The sequence below is a fragment of the Amblyomma mixtum genome, chromosome 7 (genome assembly GCF_055824585.1).
Source record: "Amblyomma mixtum isolate Tamu chromosome 7, ASM5582458v1, whole genome shotgun sequence".
NCBI lineage: Eukaryota > Metazoa > Arthropoda > Arachnida > Ixodida > Ixodidae > Amblyomma > Amblyomma mixtum.
The window spans coordinates 82,251,647-82,270,538 of record NC_143018.1 but is presented as its reverse complement, the minus strand read 5'-3'; the positions used below and the strand labels follow the sequence as shown (position 1 = coordinate 82,270,538).

The window sequence follows — 18,892 nt, the reverse complement described above, 5'->3', positions numbered from 1 at the left end:
ATCCGGTGGGCAGGTTGGAACGACTCCGCAAGGTCACATGACCAAAGTGGCCCACCTTCCTCCTAGGTTGCTCTTTGGGCACCACCTGCCAGAGCCATGCTCGCGATTTGTCGTTCACAACGCCGACGCCGACAACGCCGACACCAGATTTTCTGGACCACAAGGCGTTTAACGCTGTCCAGACATGAACTATGCGGCATTACACAAAGTCTGTTCGCACCACGAAGACAAGCCTTCCGCAAAGATGAGACATTCGCTGTAAATTATGCAAAGCCATATATGCCCGCAAACTATTTTCACCTGCCGGTGATGGAAGGGAAGAAATCAAGCCGACGAAAGCTATTTTAGGAAATATACGACCCCAAGGTATAGGAAGCGAAACTGCGTACGAAGGCCTATGGGTTGAGTATCAGCAGATTCCTCGACCACGCTGTGTTAAGAATTGCAAATAGCTTTCTAGGTGACCAGCATTCAACGTGGAAAGTAGCCCTCGATGCTTTAGTACTACAACCACATGGTTCGGTCCCGGTCGCGACGTTCGAATTTCGAGGGAGGCGAAATATAGAGGCCCGAGTACTGTGCGATGTCAGCGTGCGTTCAAGAACCACAGGTGGTCGAAATTTGGGGAGCCCTCCACTACGGCGTCCCTCATAGCACTCGCTCTGGGACGTTGAATCCCCATAAACCAAAGAAATACATGGTGTGGATGGCTCGCGAACTGTGTCGCAGCGTCGAGACATCCTGACACGAGATAACTCTCTTCGTGAAGGGAAGCTCGAAATTTGTGACTCCTGGTATAAATAATTATGGCATACAGATGACCACGTATGCTGTTTCAGTTTTATCAATAAACTTTTATTAAGTAATCTACACCTTACCTCGGGATTTCAAAAGTTTTCTTTCATATAAAAATGTTAATAGAAGTCGCTTCTCGATAATTCGAAACCTTAGTTGAAGAAAACTTTGTTCAAATTATACTGAGTCCTAAATAATGAGGACATTTCTGGAAAATGAGGACGGCACCAATCCACCAGCCCGACTTTTTTTGCATTAACCGACTTTTAAGAATATTCCTCCGTAATTGGTAACGCTAGAATATAGAGAAACCTAAAACACCCCTTCGCCAGGAAAGCGGATAGATGCTACAAAGTTTTTCTCAGCAAAACGTTTTCGTTTCTTAAACCTGCGATCTACAAAAACCCGCGCCGGCGCCCACTCAAGGTTTCAAAAATTTCTCCTCTTTTCAGTGGGGCCGCATTGTTTCCAATTTCCATCTCGAGAATAAATCCACGTCGCGGATATGTGCGACGTTCACCGAAAAACGCGTTGGGGAAAGTTCTTACATGCGCACGAGCCTTCCGTAGCGCGCTTTGTCACTGTCTTCCTATTCCATCTTCTTTCAGAGGCGGCTTTCTTATTTGTACCGGCTTAGGAGAAGCGAGAACGCACGTTTTGGAACGTATTTTTGAAGAAAAAAAAACTGTATTCCAATCACAGCGAGGATTCAGGATAGGTAAGCACGTGCCTTTGTTTCTTTTTTGTTTTTTATACTTTCTACATGCGTCAACCCTAGCGGGGACGCAGGATGCGTGTACACGTGTCTCTTCATTCTTTACTTTGCTTTATTTTGTTTTGCAAGCATCTTGTGCATCCCACTTCTTCTCTAAGCATCGAAACGTGAAGGCCGCGTTCGACAACGGACTACAAAGTCTCCTTTTATACATGCACGACTCGAGCAACAAACAAATTTGCTTTCGGTTCGAGCTCGCCGTGGGCTTCGGTGAAGCTTCGGCAGCACAACAGCATATCGCTTCGGCTGCAGTCACAATTTGCATTTATATTCGAAAAAAAGTGAATAAGAAAAATATAAAGCCAAGTCTGAAGCACCAAGTTTTTCATACTCATAGGATGCTTCTCGGAACGGTACCTCGTATGTATGCTTATGAATCCACGTTGTAAGCACAAACACAGAAATAATGAAAAAAAAATTCAGCTAAGGCCAACACGGTCGAAGCCATACACAGATGTGAGGAGGCCTAGGTCCTTTGTTTACGTGGGCTCAACAGGAGGGTGACCTGCCACTATTCTAGAAATTTCTTGAATTACAAATTTCTCCGAACTACTTTGCTTGTTCTTATTTTACATAGGACGCATAAACTGCGTATTCATTGCGACGCCCTCGCGTATCCAGGCGCTACATAATTCGTTCCGACTTGGTAGGGAGCCGACTATGACATATAAGTAGCTACCCAAAAATACACTCTATACAGAATGGAGTAAAAGTAGGGGTGTGCGAATATCAAATTTTTCGAATACGAATCGAATACGAATACTTAGTTGCGAATATCGAATCGAACATCGAATAATGAAGGACAGACGCATTTAATCACTACAAAACATTTATTTGGGCACCCAAGAACATCATAGTTCAACTATCGATGATTAAATGAACACAAAAGGTGTGTGTGGCTGCACAAAAAGTATCAAAGTCTCGAACATTATTCTTAGAAGAGTGGAAATATCAGAGAAGATGGCTAGTACACAGCATTGATTAAGGCTAGCTTGCCATCAGCACGAAAGCGCGTTGCTGGGATGACGTAAAAGGTTGTCGTGAAGGAAAACCAGCTGCACCACATGGTCAGGCAGAAGTAGTTCCCTTCTAACTGAAACGACTCCTGCAGACACAGAAAAAAGCTCATCAGCGCAGTCAGCTTCGGCATGGCCCTTGGAGGAAGAAAGACTTTTCCTTCCGAGTAGGCGCCGCCATGTTGTTATGTATCTGTCGATAGGGCTTGGGGACAGAAATGAACGCCGGTGCTCACAATGAATATTCGGCTGGATACGAATATTCACATCGGGTCGAATATTCGAACCAACATGAATACTTGGATTTCGAAGCAAATTCGAATACTAAAAATATAATATTCGAAATATATTCAAAAATTCGAATATTCGTAGACACCTAAGTAAAAGGAAAGCTTACCTCTAGCGTACCAGGTCTGTTAGAAAAGTATCCGACTTTATTTTTTTTTTTGCGAACACCTGATGGATATGAAACAAGCGCGCTTACAGCAGCCGACCATGAACCCTCGTGCGCATGCAAGAATTTTTTCCCGCCTGCCGATAGAGTCAGTCGCTGGGAGGCAGCACTTGAGTGCTCTCGTCGGTTTTTTATTGCAAGGAAAATGGCGGAGTGACAGGAGCAGCGCTACTGCAGCAAATTTTGCCATAAACTGGGCGAAAGCCAAGTGGAAACCATTCGAAATGTTCAGACGGCTTTCGGTGATGATGCTATGAGCAGCACACAGATTAAGCAGTGGTACAACTGGTTTAAAGACGGCCGCACATCTGTGGAGAGAGAGCCACGCTCCGGTCGGCCATCAACATGCCTAAATTACTAGGTAATTGCCGAAGTGAACGCTGTGGTGATGCGGGACTGTTGGGTGACTATCCGAGAAATTGCGGAAGAGGTGGATATCAGCAATATTTCTGCACATTCCATTATCACCGAAGATTTGGCCATGGAGAGAGTTGCGGCGAAATTCGTGCCGAAGCTGCTGACGGTGGAGAAAAAGCAACTTCGTGCTGAAGTCTCACAGGAGATGCTGGATTCCACAAACAGTTACCCTGACTTCACCGACGCCGTAATCACTAGTGACGAGTCTTGGGCGTACGGGTACGACCAGGAAACCAAATCCCAGTCGTCACAGAGGACGCATTCCACGTCACCAAGACCAAAGAAGGCCCGCCAAGTGCGCAGCAATGTCAAAGTGTTTCTGACTGCTTTTTTGACTCCCTTTGTGTGGCACACCACGAGTACGCACCCCACAGGATCAAAGAATGACTAAAGAGTACTACATGGATGTCTTCCATCGCCTACGCGGTGCTGTGCGGCGCAAGAGACCGGAATTGAGGTCAACAAGAAATTGGCGCATCCCTCGCGGCATTGCTCCTGCACATTCCTCGCATTTGATTCAGACTTTTCTGGCGAAAAACCAGACTCCTGTAGTTCAACAGGGTCCTTACTCTCCTGATATGTCTCCCTACGACTTCTGGCTGTTTCCTAAAATCAAGAGGCCATTGAAAGGAGCGCAATTTCAGAAAAGAAAGGACATTATGGCTGCAACGACAGCAGAGCTAAATTCCATTCCGAAAAGGGTCTTTTCGGAATTCTTCCAACAATGGCAGCACCGCTGGGAGATGCATATGGAGCCCCAAGGAGACTACTTTGAAGGTTATTAGGTTTCTAACGCTCCAGTTACGCCAGTTTTTTTTTCTTCGGCCAAAGGTCGGATACTTTTCTAACAGACCTCGTATCCCTTTCATGAAATGGACTGGGCTAGAGCACAGCTTAATTTATTTTTACTCCCATATAGGCGTATTAATGTTTAGAATGTAGCAGTCAGAAGCAGCTGATAATGGTGAGAGTGGTCATCAGCGACGGGTTAATGGGCAGTCCCTCGAAAGAGCATATATGGAAAGGGGGGGGGGGATCTGGTATGCACATTACCAAGTTTATTTTCATTTGCAGAAGAAACTACAGGTCCGTGCGGTTCTTCAAAAAAATATTTCTCAGCAAGGCAGGGGAGTCACTATCCATCGCAAGCGGGGTTGTTTTTAAAGTGATGCCGGATGGATTACGGGAATAGAGGGTAGTCCAAAGAGAGTTTCTGCGTCGAATAGTTCGGATGTTGGGCGACCATGTTTTAGCCAGTCTTTTTTTCGGCACCACAACCAGCAAAACTTTTAATGTTCTGGCGCACATTTCCTACTGGCAAGACATTTCATTAAAAGGGCTCTTGTAAAAGGGGCTCTAATGAGGTTGCGGTATGTCTGAGAATTTTAAAGCAGGCCGCTTCAAGAATATTTTCCAGCAAAAATTTTTTATGGGCTTTGTAGAAGCTGAGTTACATAAAGTCAAAGTTTGAATTTCAGAGTGTTCGCGCCTTTCCCTCTACCCTCGCCACATTTTGCACGCTGGAAGGTCGGCGCTCCTCCGCCAGCTCCACCTCCGGGGGGCGGTGCTTCCTGACCCGCCGGAACAACGCGACTTATTGGCTGCGGCTATGGTAGCTGCTTGGCGTCTGAAAGAATCTAACCAATAGCCATCTCTCAACTTGTACACGCAACCGTGAACGACGTAGGAGGGTACGAGGATGAAAAAGCTGGCAGTGGCTTAGCTCTGCTATTCCAGGATATACGTAGCGTGAGCAGGGACGTCACGTGGCTCTGCGCCGGCGGCAGCAGCGGCAGTAGCGAGCGCGCGCGCGCGGCGTGGCGCGCCAGCTGTGCGCAGTGACGTCACTCGCTCCTCGCGCATGCGCAGTATGGTCGACGGAGAGAGCACGCGAAGCGGCGAGACTGTGGCCAATGTAGCTCACGCAACAAAAGTCGCTGGGCAGGAATCGCGAACATTCACAAGTGGGTTCGCTACTGCGTGTGGAGGTGTATTCATGTGCTCAGGTGTTCCTGACAACAAAAAGTAGTGATTGAGCAAGTTGATGTGCGCTTCTAGGAAGGTGTTTCAGGGCCCCTTTAAACTGAGTGAGCAGTGACAGCAAGGCGTTCTAAATTACTTCAGCATTCGAACAGCTGCACTCGAGTTTACAATTTACTGATTTTATGCACACTTCATGAACGAGCTTCTTCCTCACTGCACAAAAGTGACATCTGCATCGAAGAAAAAGCAACAGACTAACCGAACTCTCCACTCGATGAGTAATCGACCGAAAATAAAGATTTCCCAAGCCTTCGCAACAAAAATTCTTCACAAAAGTACAGCGAACAGAAAGGCAAGAGAGCCAACCATTAGCGGCATCTTTTCTCAAACGTAGTCATCAGTTTATGGCGTCTGGTTTCAGCTTGTGTTGCACGTTCCGCGGCAGTGTATGCAAGCAAGGATCGGCAAGCGCTTTTTGAGCAAAACAAAGAAAAAAGAGAAGCACGATTAAAGCAAGGAGCGAAAGAAACTGAAAGCCTCTTGGCTTTGATTTCACGGGTAATCGGTTTTTCTGATCAGCAACAGTTCGCCGCTTCGAAGCAAGTCAGCTGGCCTTTAACGATCGCCGTTTTTTGAAGGCGAGGCAGCCCAAAGAGCTCCGTCGCCCCTCACTGACCTCGAGGGCTGTCTGGACCCGCTTAGTGCTAATTACGGTCGCCGGCTAAGCTGCTAGGGTCTGGCTCGCAGAATACAGTGCAACGCGGACGACTTTGCAGCGGGCACAGAATTTAGGAAGCTGCTCACACATGCGGAAAAATTCGGCGCTGCTGGGTGAACATGCGGCAGCCGATCATGGTGTGCGGGTAACGATACGAAAAGCTACGTTCTGGTGAATCGTAAGCACCAAAGTACAGTCAGTGCAGCGCTTAAATCGTCTGAGCTGGCACAGAATTGGCGCAGGAATGTGCTGTCATGTGTGAACAATGCCTGGCTATAATCAGATAAAACTCAAGAAAAAAGCGGCTTTTCCTCGTCAAAGCACCGCCTTTCAGCCAATAGCGTCGCCCGATTCTCATGAACTTTCTAGCACTAGCAGCGCGACAATGAAAGGAGGGAACTATCTCGGAAAGTGCAGAGTGGGGCCTATCCCCTTTCGTAAGCCACTCCCTGCCTTTCCACGCTAGTGGAATCATGGGGATCGGCCGACATCATTGGCTTGAAGGAGTGTCCTTTGATGGGGAAAAGCCGCTTTTTGTTTGCCTTGCATCCGACTATAGTAGGTCCTCATGTGCTGGCCAATCACGGCTTTCGGGTAGCGATACGATAGCATATAAACTGTTGCTCAATTGAGTAAAACAAGTTTTTGGGCAAGTTGGTAACATTCTTGATTCATACCAGCAGCGAATAAGCACAAACACACAAGGAAGGAATATGCAAAAGAATGTTACTCACTGCAAGCAGCTTTTTGACTGACCGTGCATGCATCTTTATGAATGGTTGGTGCCAGTTTTAGTTTCCCCAGCGCTGCATGCTTTTGATCAGGAGAGGAAAGCATGGATGGCTCGGGCTTATATTTTGTGCACGTGGAACCCGTTCACAGCGAACCCCGTTCCCTCGTAGTTTTAACGAGCAAGAAACGACCATGCCGTCATCAGCAGGAGCTTGACTTTTTTGCTTGTTTATTCATTGTCACTTTTCCTGCCACTTTTTTTTTTGCTCTTTAGCAACGAGAGAGGGAAACAGACAGTAGTGGAGGGTGAGAAGGGGCAGCGCTGAGTCTAGCCGCGATCGTGCCCAGACACTCGGTAAGCGGGGTGGGGAGGGACTACTAAACCACCGCGTTCCGAATATTGACGTCGACTTGGTTTTCGTTGTTTTCGTAGCGCAGACGACGTCGCCTAATGACCCCGTCTGTTTTTTTTTTTTTGCAATAACGAGGTTACTACGCAGGTGCGAGGTATATGTATACACCACTCTCGTGTACGGCGAAGTTTGAGATGCTATATATATAGCATATCAGTATTATAGTTCACATATTGAAGTGTATGCTGTGCAGCCGTGGTGTCTCAGTGGTTATGGCACTCGGATGCTGGCCTGAAAGACGCAGGTTCGATCCCGGCCGGGGTAGCTGTATTTCGATGTAGCCGAAATGCTAAGGGCTCTTGTACTACGGTGCGATGTCAGTGCACATTAAGAAAGAACCCCAGGTGGTCGAAATTTCCGGAGCCCTCCACTACGGCGTCCCTCATAGCCTGAGTCGCTTTGGGACGTTAAGCCCCCATAAACCAAACCAAGTGTATGCTATCATACGTCTGCGTGTGATCGCGTCTTGATTTTATCAAGAATGCAGGTTTTTTAAGAGTAATCGACGCCTCTCAGCGGTGGTGCAGGGAATACGGGGTCTTCGAGCTTGCCTTCAAAGTCATGAAATAATTTCTATACTATAACAAAACTTCTGTTTGGGCTAGATTGTGCATAAAAAATAATTTCAAAATAATTTATATTGCCACGCGCCTAACGCGCCGCGCGGCCTCCGCGCTGAGTCGAAGACGACGACGAAGCGGCGGGGGGCTCTCGTGGCGCGCTGTTCTATTCTGTGTCGTGGAAGCTGGCTCGATAATTAAAAAGAAGGCTCCCGGTCTTGGGTTCTCCCCGACGTCTACCTTCACGGCTCCTCTGGTCGTGACACTGGTGGAGGTGCGGCCGATGCTCCCTACTCCTGCGGACGACTCGACGCGTCCGCCTCTTGTGACCACCCCTGTCCATCGTGCCAGCCGGAGGATCCGCGGCCTGTCCCCCGAGGCCCTTCCTATTGTCAGCGCGCCTTCAACTACCACTCCACTCATGGCGACGCCACTGCCCGCCCTGCCTACGACTGTCCCTGCAGCCAGCCCCACCTATCTCACCCTTCAGACTCCACGCACGCCTAAGCCCTTTCACGGCGACCTGTTTGAAGATGCCGAAGACTGGTTGGCTCACTACGAACGGGTCGCGACGAAGCGGCGGTGGGCTCTAGTGGCGCGCTGTTCTGTTCTGTGTCGTGGAAGCTGGCTCGATAATTAAAAAGAAGGCTCCCGGTCTTGGGTTCTCCCCGACGTCTGCCTTCACGGCTCCTCTGGTCGTGACACTGGTGGAGGTGCGGCCGATGCTCCCTACTCCTGAGGGCGACTCGACGCGTCCGCCTCTTGTGACCACCCCTGTCCATCGTGCCAGCCGGAGGATCCGCGGCCTGTCCCCCGAGGCCCTTCCTATTGTCAGCGCGCCTTCAACTACCACTCCACTCATGGCGACGCCACTGCCCGCCCTGCCTACGACTGTCCCTGCAGCCAGCCCCACCTATCTCACCCTTCAGACTCCACGCACGCCTAAGCCCTTTCACGGCGACCTGTTTGAAGATGCCGAAGACTGGTTGGCTCACTACGAACGGGTCGCGACGAAGCGGCGGTGGGCTCTAGTGGCGCGCTGTTCTGTTCTGTGTCGTGGAAGCTGGCTCGATAATTAAAAAGAAGGCTCCCGGTCTTGGGTTCTCCCCGACGTCTGCCTTCACGGCTCCTCTGGTCGTGACACTGGTGGAGGTGCGGCCGATGCTCCCTACTCCTGCGGACGACTCGACGCGTCCGCCTCTTGTGACCACCCCTGTCCATCGTGCCAGCCGGAGGATCCGCGGCCTGTCCCCCGAGGCCCTTCCTTTTGTCAGCGCGCCTTCAACTACCACTCCACTCATGGCGACGCCACTGCCCGCCCTGCCTACGACTGTCCCTGCAGCCAGCCCCACCTATCTCACCCTTCAGACTCCACGCACGCCTAAGCCCTTTCACGGCGACCTGTTTGAAGATGCCGAAGACTGGTTGGCTCACTACGAACGGGTCGCGACGAAGCGGCGGTGGGCTCTAGTGGCGCGCTGTTCTGTTCTGTGTCGTGGAAGCTGGCTCGATAATTAAAAAGAAGGCTCCCGGTCTTGGGTTCTCCCCGACGTCTACCTTCACGGCTCCTCTGGTCGTGACACTGGTGGAGGTGCGGCCGATGCTCCCTACTCCTGAGGGCGACTCGACGCGTCCGCCTCTTGTGACCACCCCTGTCCATCGTGCCAGCCGGAGGATCCGCGGCCTGTCCCCCGAGGCCCTTCCTATTGTCAGCGCGCCTTCAACTACCACTCCACTCATGGCGACGCCACTGCCCGCCCTGCCTACGACTGTCCCTGCAGCCAGCCCCACCTATCTCACCCTTCAGACTCCACGCACGCCTAAGCCCTTTCACGGCGACCTGTTTGAAGATGCCGAAGACTGGTTGGCTCACTACGAACGGGTCGCGACGAAGCGGCGGTGGGCTCTAGTGGCGCGCTGTTCTGTTCTGTGTCGTGGAAGCTGGCTCGATAATTAAAAAGAAGGCTCCCGGTCTTGGGTTCTCCCCGACGTCTGCCTTCACGGCTCCTCTGGTCGTGACAATATACTACGTTTCCTGATGTCGGCCGAAAAAGAATGGGTCGAAAAGAACGAAGTAATATTATTAAAAGCACATCATCTCAGACATATAAAAAGCCATATAAACTCTTCTTAAAGAGAAGAGTTAAAAAGCTTTATGCCGTGGCAGCTTTCGGAAATAAATGCTTCCTGGCACGCAGTAAGGCTTTAAAGCATGAAGTGATTTCTCTAAGTGGTCTGTTGCATTCAAAGTGAGGCAACTGCGCCGCATCGGGCTTTGACTTTCGACCACGCAGTGCACATTTCAGCGGCAGTTCACAAATAATACAAGTAAACATTTATATGGGGCGCATGCGATCATTTGTGGAGGGAATGCAAGAAGTCGGGGGTCATGCAAGCGAGACTTTTGTTTGTTTTTGTTTTTTACGGAGGAGCTTTATACTCTGCTTTTTTGTTGTGGTACTGCAACAGCCCAGAGTTCAATATGACTGCGCCCCGTGCTCGTCCTGATTTCTGGTAGTCATAGAAAATCATTTCAAATATCTAGAGAAAACTTTGGATGCTCAGTGTCATGCGGAATCAGATGGCAGCCGAACAAATTAAAAGTATTTGTCCATGTGATCTGGGCTTCTGCATTGGAGGGTAGATTTTGTTTTGCATATATGCCATAAACGAACATCGCAAAACGAAATTTCTGCGGACATGAAAAGTATGGTCAGACTTCTGACGTGGCGGCAGGACCGGATAGGTGCATACGTAGCTATCATAATGACAGACAGGGTTTCTATACGCCAAGTGTATGTTGAAGCAAGTCTTCGGTACATTTTTGTAATGCCTACAGCTGTTCTTTTGCGCAATTTATAAAGATGACCGGCGCCTTGTGAAGCAATCGGCACTAGAGCGACTGTAAACAAATCGTTACTAGTACAGCTGAAACCGATCTCAGAATGGACAAAACTAACTATAACATACATACTATGGTTCACCAAACACGTTGATTGGCTAATAGGCTCATGTAATTGAGTCGTAAATAAACAGCATTGAAGATGAAGAGCCAAGTAGATAGAGCCTTTTCGGCATGCTATCTCTCTTCGCGGCTCGTCTGACACTTAAACTATTTATTTACCACTCAGTAGCCAGCAGGCGTTTGTTTTAGTCTGCCTTACACCCATTTCAGAAGGTATATTCTTGCGAGGTAGAAAAGCATGAAATAAACTACGAAGGTGCAAGTATTCTACACTGTTAAAGTGGTCCAAAATCCCTCTAGATGTGCCTTTTTGCACAGTCTTTCCACGCAAAATACGAACGCTGGGGCCGTAACCGAACCGGCGACTTAATTAAGTTTGGTCATCATGAGCGAAGCAACGACGTGGTGAATACTAGCACTGTGTGGAAGGGTGAAACATGACATGAGGGAGGGGATAACGAGAGTTTGAAAGGCAGAATGGAAGAAGAAGAACGTTGTCCCGCAGCCAGTGGGCTCCGAATTTGACAACTGTGATGCGAAAACATGAAAAAGAGAGAAAGCACGTACAAACGGAACACACGCAGAACAGACACAATAGAGGGTGCTGCCTCACAACTTAACGTTGTTTCTGCCCGAGGGAAAATTTGGCAGCTTTAGCAGATCGTTTCTGTGCAGCCGCTCCGCTTCGCTGTAGCAAAGCGAAGCTTTATGAATCACGTTTTAGCTTGTCGGAAAAATGTGTAAACCACTGAGGGAGTGTGGAGAAATAATGTATAGCCCGCTGTGCAACAAAAATACTTTTTTATACCTGAACGCTTCACAAGACCTAAAACAAAACATCTTAGGTGTTATTTATACATGAACCCGAATTAATGAAAAAATAAACTGTTAGGCGGCGGCTGCCACTTTTGACTGGCAAGATGAGCCGTACCGCTTCGCGCAGCGGCTCTGCGTTCCGCTCGCTCACACACGAACAGAACGGAAGATCCAGTACACTCATGCACTCCATGGGCAAAGAGTATCGCGCATGCTCAGTAGCGCTCCAGCTTGCAGGCTAACCGGAGCGGTGGTGCCAATACACTGTGCTGAAACTCTTTTTAAGCAGGCTAAATGACAAAGATAAGGAATGATCAATGTTTAAAAAAATCAGTGCATATACGGACTGAAATCACAAAAACAGCAGCAAGGGGGTGATAAGTAGTTAAGCCCGTTTGAGGTTGTTTTAGAGTGTACTCACATCGCACTCAATAGGTGTGGTTATTTTTGAGTTTGCCCTACTGTAGAATGGAGCTACCACGGCCGGGACTGAAGCTGTCACTACGTACAGTCGGGGACAAAAGTTTGTGGACCACGTGCGCCACAAACGAAGCCGCTAGCTCCGCCATTAGCCCGCAGCTGGAGACTGCACTTGTGGAGGTGGAAGCCAAATTTTTCTTCTTTTACCTGTACAAGTGTGGTCTCCAGCCGCAGCCCAATAATAGCGCTGTTGACTTCATTTGAGGAACATGTGGTTCACAGACTTTTGTCCCCGACTGTACGTGCTTACCAGCAGAGTGTCACAACCCCTGAGGAACCGCTGCGCGCGGAAAAAGATTAAAAAGAAAGGTTGTCGACCCGCGCAGGCCTGGAGTGGATTTTTCTGGTTATTCCATTTGCCCGAGGTCAGCCTTTCCCGACTGCTTGATGTTCGCACGCTTCCCTCCTAATCCTCTCACCCTGACCTGCCTAACGCACCGACACAACGTCCGGCAAGAAGAGTCGCTCTCGGGGCCGGCCTCGCATGCATCAAGTAATCCGATCTCTTATGCAGCACTCGTTTCCACGGAGTGGCTCCGCGCGTCTGAGAGGATTCGGGGCCGGTCCCGGACAAAAAAAAAAAGTCAACATCGACCCGAATTTTCGAGCATTGTACCGAAGATCGACGACATGTATGTGACTGAAAAAGGCATAGAAAGAATTTTTTTTTGCTGGTTTCTTTTTTTTTTCTTTTCGTGCGTAAGTGGTTCTCAGCCAAGGGGTCTCACCCGCACGTTGATTTTGTTTTCTCTGGATTTCGTAGAGAAGAAATTACATTCACAAATAAACCGAATAAGCGGGTGGCATGGAAGCTTGCCTTTTTTTATCATTGATGTTCCAATATACCTTTAGGGCATCTTTTTGTTTTCCTTTTTATATTCCGCCTATTTAATTGGGTGTTGTAGCCTCTTCTGTACAGGTATAATCCCGCTAATCGATAGGTCTCGTGCATTCGAGGGCACAAAAATTAAAACGGTGTAGCTGACAATACGGCGCTCAGCAAGGAAGATGAAGAAATAAGCTAAACTTTAGCCGCCGTTCCAAGCTTTCTCTGTCGAACAAAGGGCAGCAGCAGAGGCCGTGCAGACAAAAGCGAGAAACAAGATAGAAGGACTGAATTTACTAAGTACAGATTGGATCTCTATTTCACGTCTTCTATCTCAATCACGCTTATGGGGAACTAGAAAACACGGCTTACAGCGTACCAGCCGGGCAATGAAACGGAGCCGCGATGAAATATAGTATGTGGGCAGTGCGGCCTGTCAGGCTCTGCGAATATCCTCTGCTGGTAGCACCTATACTGTTCGCGAGAAAAAAAAAAAACGCCCAAATGGAAGTAAATCGCTTGCCGTGTAACGCGCACTTTTAAGGAGGTTTTATTCACGCCATATATCTATATGGAGTATTCTGTTTGCTCACCAAGAGGTATGAGCGGTCCCTTGCTTTAAAAATACTGCTGTGTTTCATCCTGGAAAAGGTGTAATTTATAGAAACGCATCGATCCTCCCATGCATTTTTTCTCGCTTCGCTCTTCCCGTTTTTTTTTCTCCATAATTTTATCAGGAACGCTTACAATGATTTTTCCCGCGCCCCTTTCAATTTCAACATGCAAGTCATTTTACTTTGTGCAATGCCTTCAAATAACTGATAATTCCACTTATTAACTGCAGCTCTTATATTTTATTTCATCTTTCCTCATCCCATGTACGATGATACATCGGGTTTAGTTTGCTTAACCCTTTCCAACTGCCCTGCCCTCCATTCATCCGTCTCTTTCCAGGACTGTATCTTATCCGAACCGTGCTTGCACCCACCAGTAATCTTCAGTCCTCCTTCGTATATCACTCTGCGGAAGATCACCGTGTTATTGCTATCTCCCTCGCACACTCAACAGAACCAATCCTTCCCAGCTGCCTTTGTTCTCATCGACCTCATTCTTTATTTCTATCCGAATGCGACTCGACCCATGCCAGAGCCAGAACCGTCCTTCCTTTCTTCCTTCCTTGCATCGTTCCCATCACTTCTCCACAACCCTTAAGCGATGGGGACAATCGAGTGAGCAATAAGCCAGACAGAGTCCAGGAGCCATGGCGTTGGGCGCCCACCCACTCACTCTCTGCGCGTGAGCGCTTCCGGAAGACCGGTGCATTCGCTGTGCGGCCTCCGCTGAACGCACTTTCCGCGCCAGCGAAGCCATCGAGGAGGTATACGCCCGCCGCTGGGAGCCGTCACTTACGCTGCCTCGCCAATAAACGCCCGGCTGTCGGAGGCTGCGGCGCAGGGCTCTGCGCTACGGTAAGCACGTTCTGCTGAGATGGCTTTTCTGTCGATGCCCACCAGGCCTGTCAGGTGCTAGCTTATTGGAGAAACATACACAAACTCTCAGCTCGACTTGCGCGTTAAACGTGAGGCCAACTTTATTTCTACGCCAGTGCGGATTAACGACTGTCAGCTCTCTAACAACGCTTCATCATTCCATATTAGTATTTCATAATACTCAGTAGTCGTTGGGAACGGAGCAAAAACTAAGTATAGGCAATCAAGCATCTGAAGAGCTGTCTTGAAAAAACGTCATCATCATTATCATCATTAGCCTGACTACACCCACTGCACGGCAAAGGCCTCTCCCATGTCTCTCCAATTAACCCTGTCCTTCGCCAGTTGCGGCCACTGTATCCCCGCAAACTTCTTAACCTCATCCGCCCACCTAACTTTCTGCCGCCCCCTGCTACGCTTGCCTTCTCTTGGAATCCACTCCGTTACCCTTAACGACCATCACTCATCTTGCCTTCTCATTACATGCCCTGCCCAAGAGAATTTCTTCCTCTTGATTTCGACTAGGATGTCATTAACTCGTGTTTCTTCCCTGACCCACTCCGCCCTCTTCCGATCTCTTAACGTTACACCCATCATTCTTCTTTCCATAGCTCGCTGCGTTGTCCTTAACTTAAGCTGAGCCTTCTTTGTTAGCCTCCACGTTTCTGCCCCATATGTGAGTACCGGTAAGATACAGCTGTTGCATATCTTTCTCTTGAGGGTTATAGGTAAACTGCCATTCATGATCTGAGAGAACCTGCCATATGCGTTCCACCCCATTGTTATTCTTCTAGTTATTTCCCTTTCATGATCCGGATCTGCGGTCACTATCTGCCCTAAGTAGACTTTTTCTTCCAACTTTGGAAGTGCAGCGTAAGTCCTGTCGTACTTGTGTCTATTTCGTCCCCGTTTTTTCGTGCTGCTGCGTTTTTTCAAGATGGATCAATAACAACTGCCCAAACTTCCATGCTTTTGAACCATATGAATAGCTATTGGAATATGTCTACCATGGGTAAGTGCAATGTCTGCATATCTGGAATAGGAGGGTGAAATGACTAGGAGGATAATGATGCGGCGGAGTGTAATTGGTACGTACTCTCAGGTCATGAATAGGAGTTTTTGAGTATCCCTCAAGACGAAAGTAAAAGTAACAGCTGCAACTTGCGAGAACCCGTATGAGGGGCAGAAACTTGGTGGCTAACTGAAGTTTGTTGTGGTGGTTAGTGGCTGTTTATTAATAAAAATAACAATGGAAGGAAAAGATGTTGCTAGCCGCGGCATCTTGCATCGAAATCTGAAGCATCTAAGCTGAGTCTAGCGAGAGAGAAAGAAGAGCTAACTGAAGGACTTGAAAATAAATTTAGGACAGCACATCGGATTATGGAAAGGAAATAGATAGGGGTACTGTTAAGAAACAGGAAGATAGCAGAGAGGAAATGAGGGAGCTTACACAAGTTAATGACAACTAGTCGAAATCAAAATTAAGAAACGGGTGAGGGCAGGGCATATAATACGAAGTCAAGATAACCAAGGTTCGGTAACGGTAAAGGAGTGGATTAAAAGAGAAGGCAAGCATGCCAAGGCGGCCTTAGAAGGTCCGGTGGGCGGATGAGATTAAGGAGTTTGCGGGGTAAACCAATCCCAACAGGCACAAGAAAGGGTTAAGTGGAGGGATATGGGAGATGCTTTTGTTTGTCAGCCAATTGACTATAGTGGTATGATGATGATGATGTTGCAATATCATCACACATTTTTTGCGTGTATTTAAGCGTGTGTTCGTAGCATGGTTACACATAGACGTTACTTCTGCGTGTAATCTCAAGACTTTTGTGAGGTTCATCAAAGGACACAGCTTGTTTTTCTTGTTTTTTTTCTCCAAAAAGCCTCACATGATTGATTGCAGCACCATATGAAGCAAAGGGTCAGAGGTTTCTGATTTTGCATGAGGTGGCAATAGGTACGTGGCGGACGAAAAATAGGACGCTAGAAATATCTAACACTGCATCGAAACGCAGGCCAGAGGAAAAATTGCGACTACCCCGAATGCTCAAGTTATGTCGAGGAGGAACCGGAATCTACCACGGGCTCCCCCTTCTCTTCATTTATATTCATGGCACCGAGAGAGACCTCTGAATCATACATAAGCTTGCGAGCTAACGGTACCCGGCGCCAGTCGGAACAACGGCAGCAGCAGAATGTAGAGCCGTGTGCCAGATCGAAAAGTGCCGGCCTTAGAACGGACAGCGCCGCATGGCGGTGCATTCGTCCGACCTTTCCGCTCTGGGGCCATCTTAAGGCCTCGCAAGGGCGCCCCTCTCATTCCAGATCTATCATTTCCCTCTCCGCTGTCAGTATATACCGGTTGCGCAAACACCACCTCGACGCGCGACAGAAACGAATAGTGTTAGAGCAATGTAGTGCGCACTCAGTGGGCAAAGGATCATTCCCTTCATTTGTATTTCTTACGCAAAACATGAGCACAGTTTTTCCCCACCGGGCAAAGTTTGGCCGCAAAGAATGTCCGCTGTATCTTGTAATTTTCTTCTTTTTTTGTTTTCATCAGGTGCCCAACAGGGTAACAGCAGCTGAATGCTCCAGCCAGCCACTATCCCACGGTTTTTGTAACCACAGAAGCAGCAAATATGATTTTTCTTCTACTTGGCACAGGACGAGGTAGCCACACTTGCATATCTCGGCGGAGTCTGCCTTCAAGAGAAAATGCATTCAGGAAGAATCCATGGCTATACGTTTGGTAAACGTAGTGTCTATGTGAAAATAGAGCCAAATAGCTAGCGCTACGAGAGTAATGCTTTTCGGAACCGAACCCAACACGAATTGACTATCGAATACGACTGGGGTAGTTAAAAACGAAATAGAATCCGGATCGAAGAGAGAGGAGGCTGAATTGAATGTGAATCGAATATTTGGGCGATTGTTCGCAACTAGCGTGAATTGTCGTACGAAACGAATATGCACGCGAAACAGCGGAGCACTAACGGTGGCATTGTAGTCATGGAAGTTAAGCTGTAGCTGTCCAAAGAGGCATCACTGATCAGGACACGCAACACAGAGTCAGTATACTCACTTAGTAAATGATATTCGATTCGTTATTCGGAAATTTCGAACATTCGCAAGCCGTCCCAAACAACCTGTACCCTGTGTTTTGCGACTTCTTGTGGTCTGGCAGTAGCAGAGCTTCATTTACTATCTGGAGGCGCTGCACTGCGATGAAGATTCCTGTTATTCCCATTTCGTACGAGGCCTTCAGACGCGTGAGAACCTCCAGCCGGGTTCACCAAAGCTCCTGAGTAGGCTTGCTTTCTTTGTGTGCGTGCGTATGTTCTACAGTGAGCTCATTATGAACGAAGGATAAAAACTGATAACAGTTACGCTTTAATTCGTGATGCTCTAAACTCAGTGTTCGCCGTATGTCGCAAATGTGGCGCTTGTTTCGCTCCACAAGTTTTCACTGCGTATGCGCGACGTACGGCTGCTGTCGGTGAGTTTAGCACATCATGCGGCGCAGCGCAAACATTGAACATTTTCTAAAAGGCGCATGGTGTATTATTTACCTGGTCTCTCATTACACGTTCATTACACCACACGGAACGTTTGTTCCTACAACACACACACACACGCGCACACACGCGCACACACAGACACGCGCACGCACGCACGCATGCACGCGTGCGTCGGTATAGTATACTGATAAAGTCTCCGTAATAGTTTCCAAATACGTGTGCAACAGTTTGAACTGAACGAGCTCTGGCGGGCACATAATCGGAAGCCAGACTAAAGCATAAAAGGATACTTCAAACACGCTCAGCAGCAACAGAGCCAAGCACCAAGGATGCACCCAGAATGCACTGTCATTCGAAACCCATTCTCCAAAGGAAGTGAGTTCAAGCGCGTCGTAAATGCACTTACGGCGATAGCACTTCAGCAATTAGAGTAGCACATTTGTTTTCGCGTTACTGAACCAGGAGGAACATTGGCGCTCGTAGTAGCAACAATGGCGACAGACAGCGATATTTTTGAAAAACGACGTCAGGAAGCAAAAAGCTCTGAAAATTTATAGTTTGGCACGCTAATGCAAGTAACAACACAAGTAAATAATATTTCACGACAACATAAAAATGAAGGCTTTTTTATTATTAAGGTACTGCAAACCAAGAGCGGCAAAATGAGTTCGTAACTCATCCAGAAATCTGAAACAAAAGACTTGGAGGCTCTGAGAGGAGCTGTATCGAATCTCGCTTCATTGCTGTGTTGTTTGAATGGCGCTGTAGAAAAGTTTCTTTTCTTTAAATAACAGTATTACAACGAGCAACATAAGCCTCTAAGTGGATTTTAAATATTCCGTTAACTTCCATCTAAACCACTACCGGCGAGGCTACACACTCGAACAGCGAAATGTATTCTGCGAACGCATTCCAAGTGGAGTGCACTCCT

The 18,892-nt window shown here is 48.1% G+C and overlaps 1 protein-coding gene across 1 annotated transcript in view; it reads right to left on the bottom strand.

Moving 5' to 3' along the window:
* Positions 1 to 18,892, bottom strand: part of mfr (ferlin family C2 domain-containing myoferlin misfire) — a 320,505-nt gene that overhangs the window by 127,072 nt on the left and 174,541 nt on the right. The window lies entirely within an intron of this gene.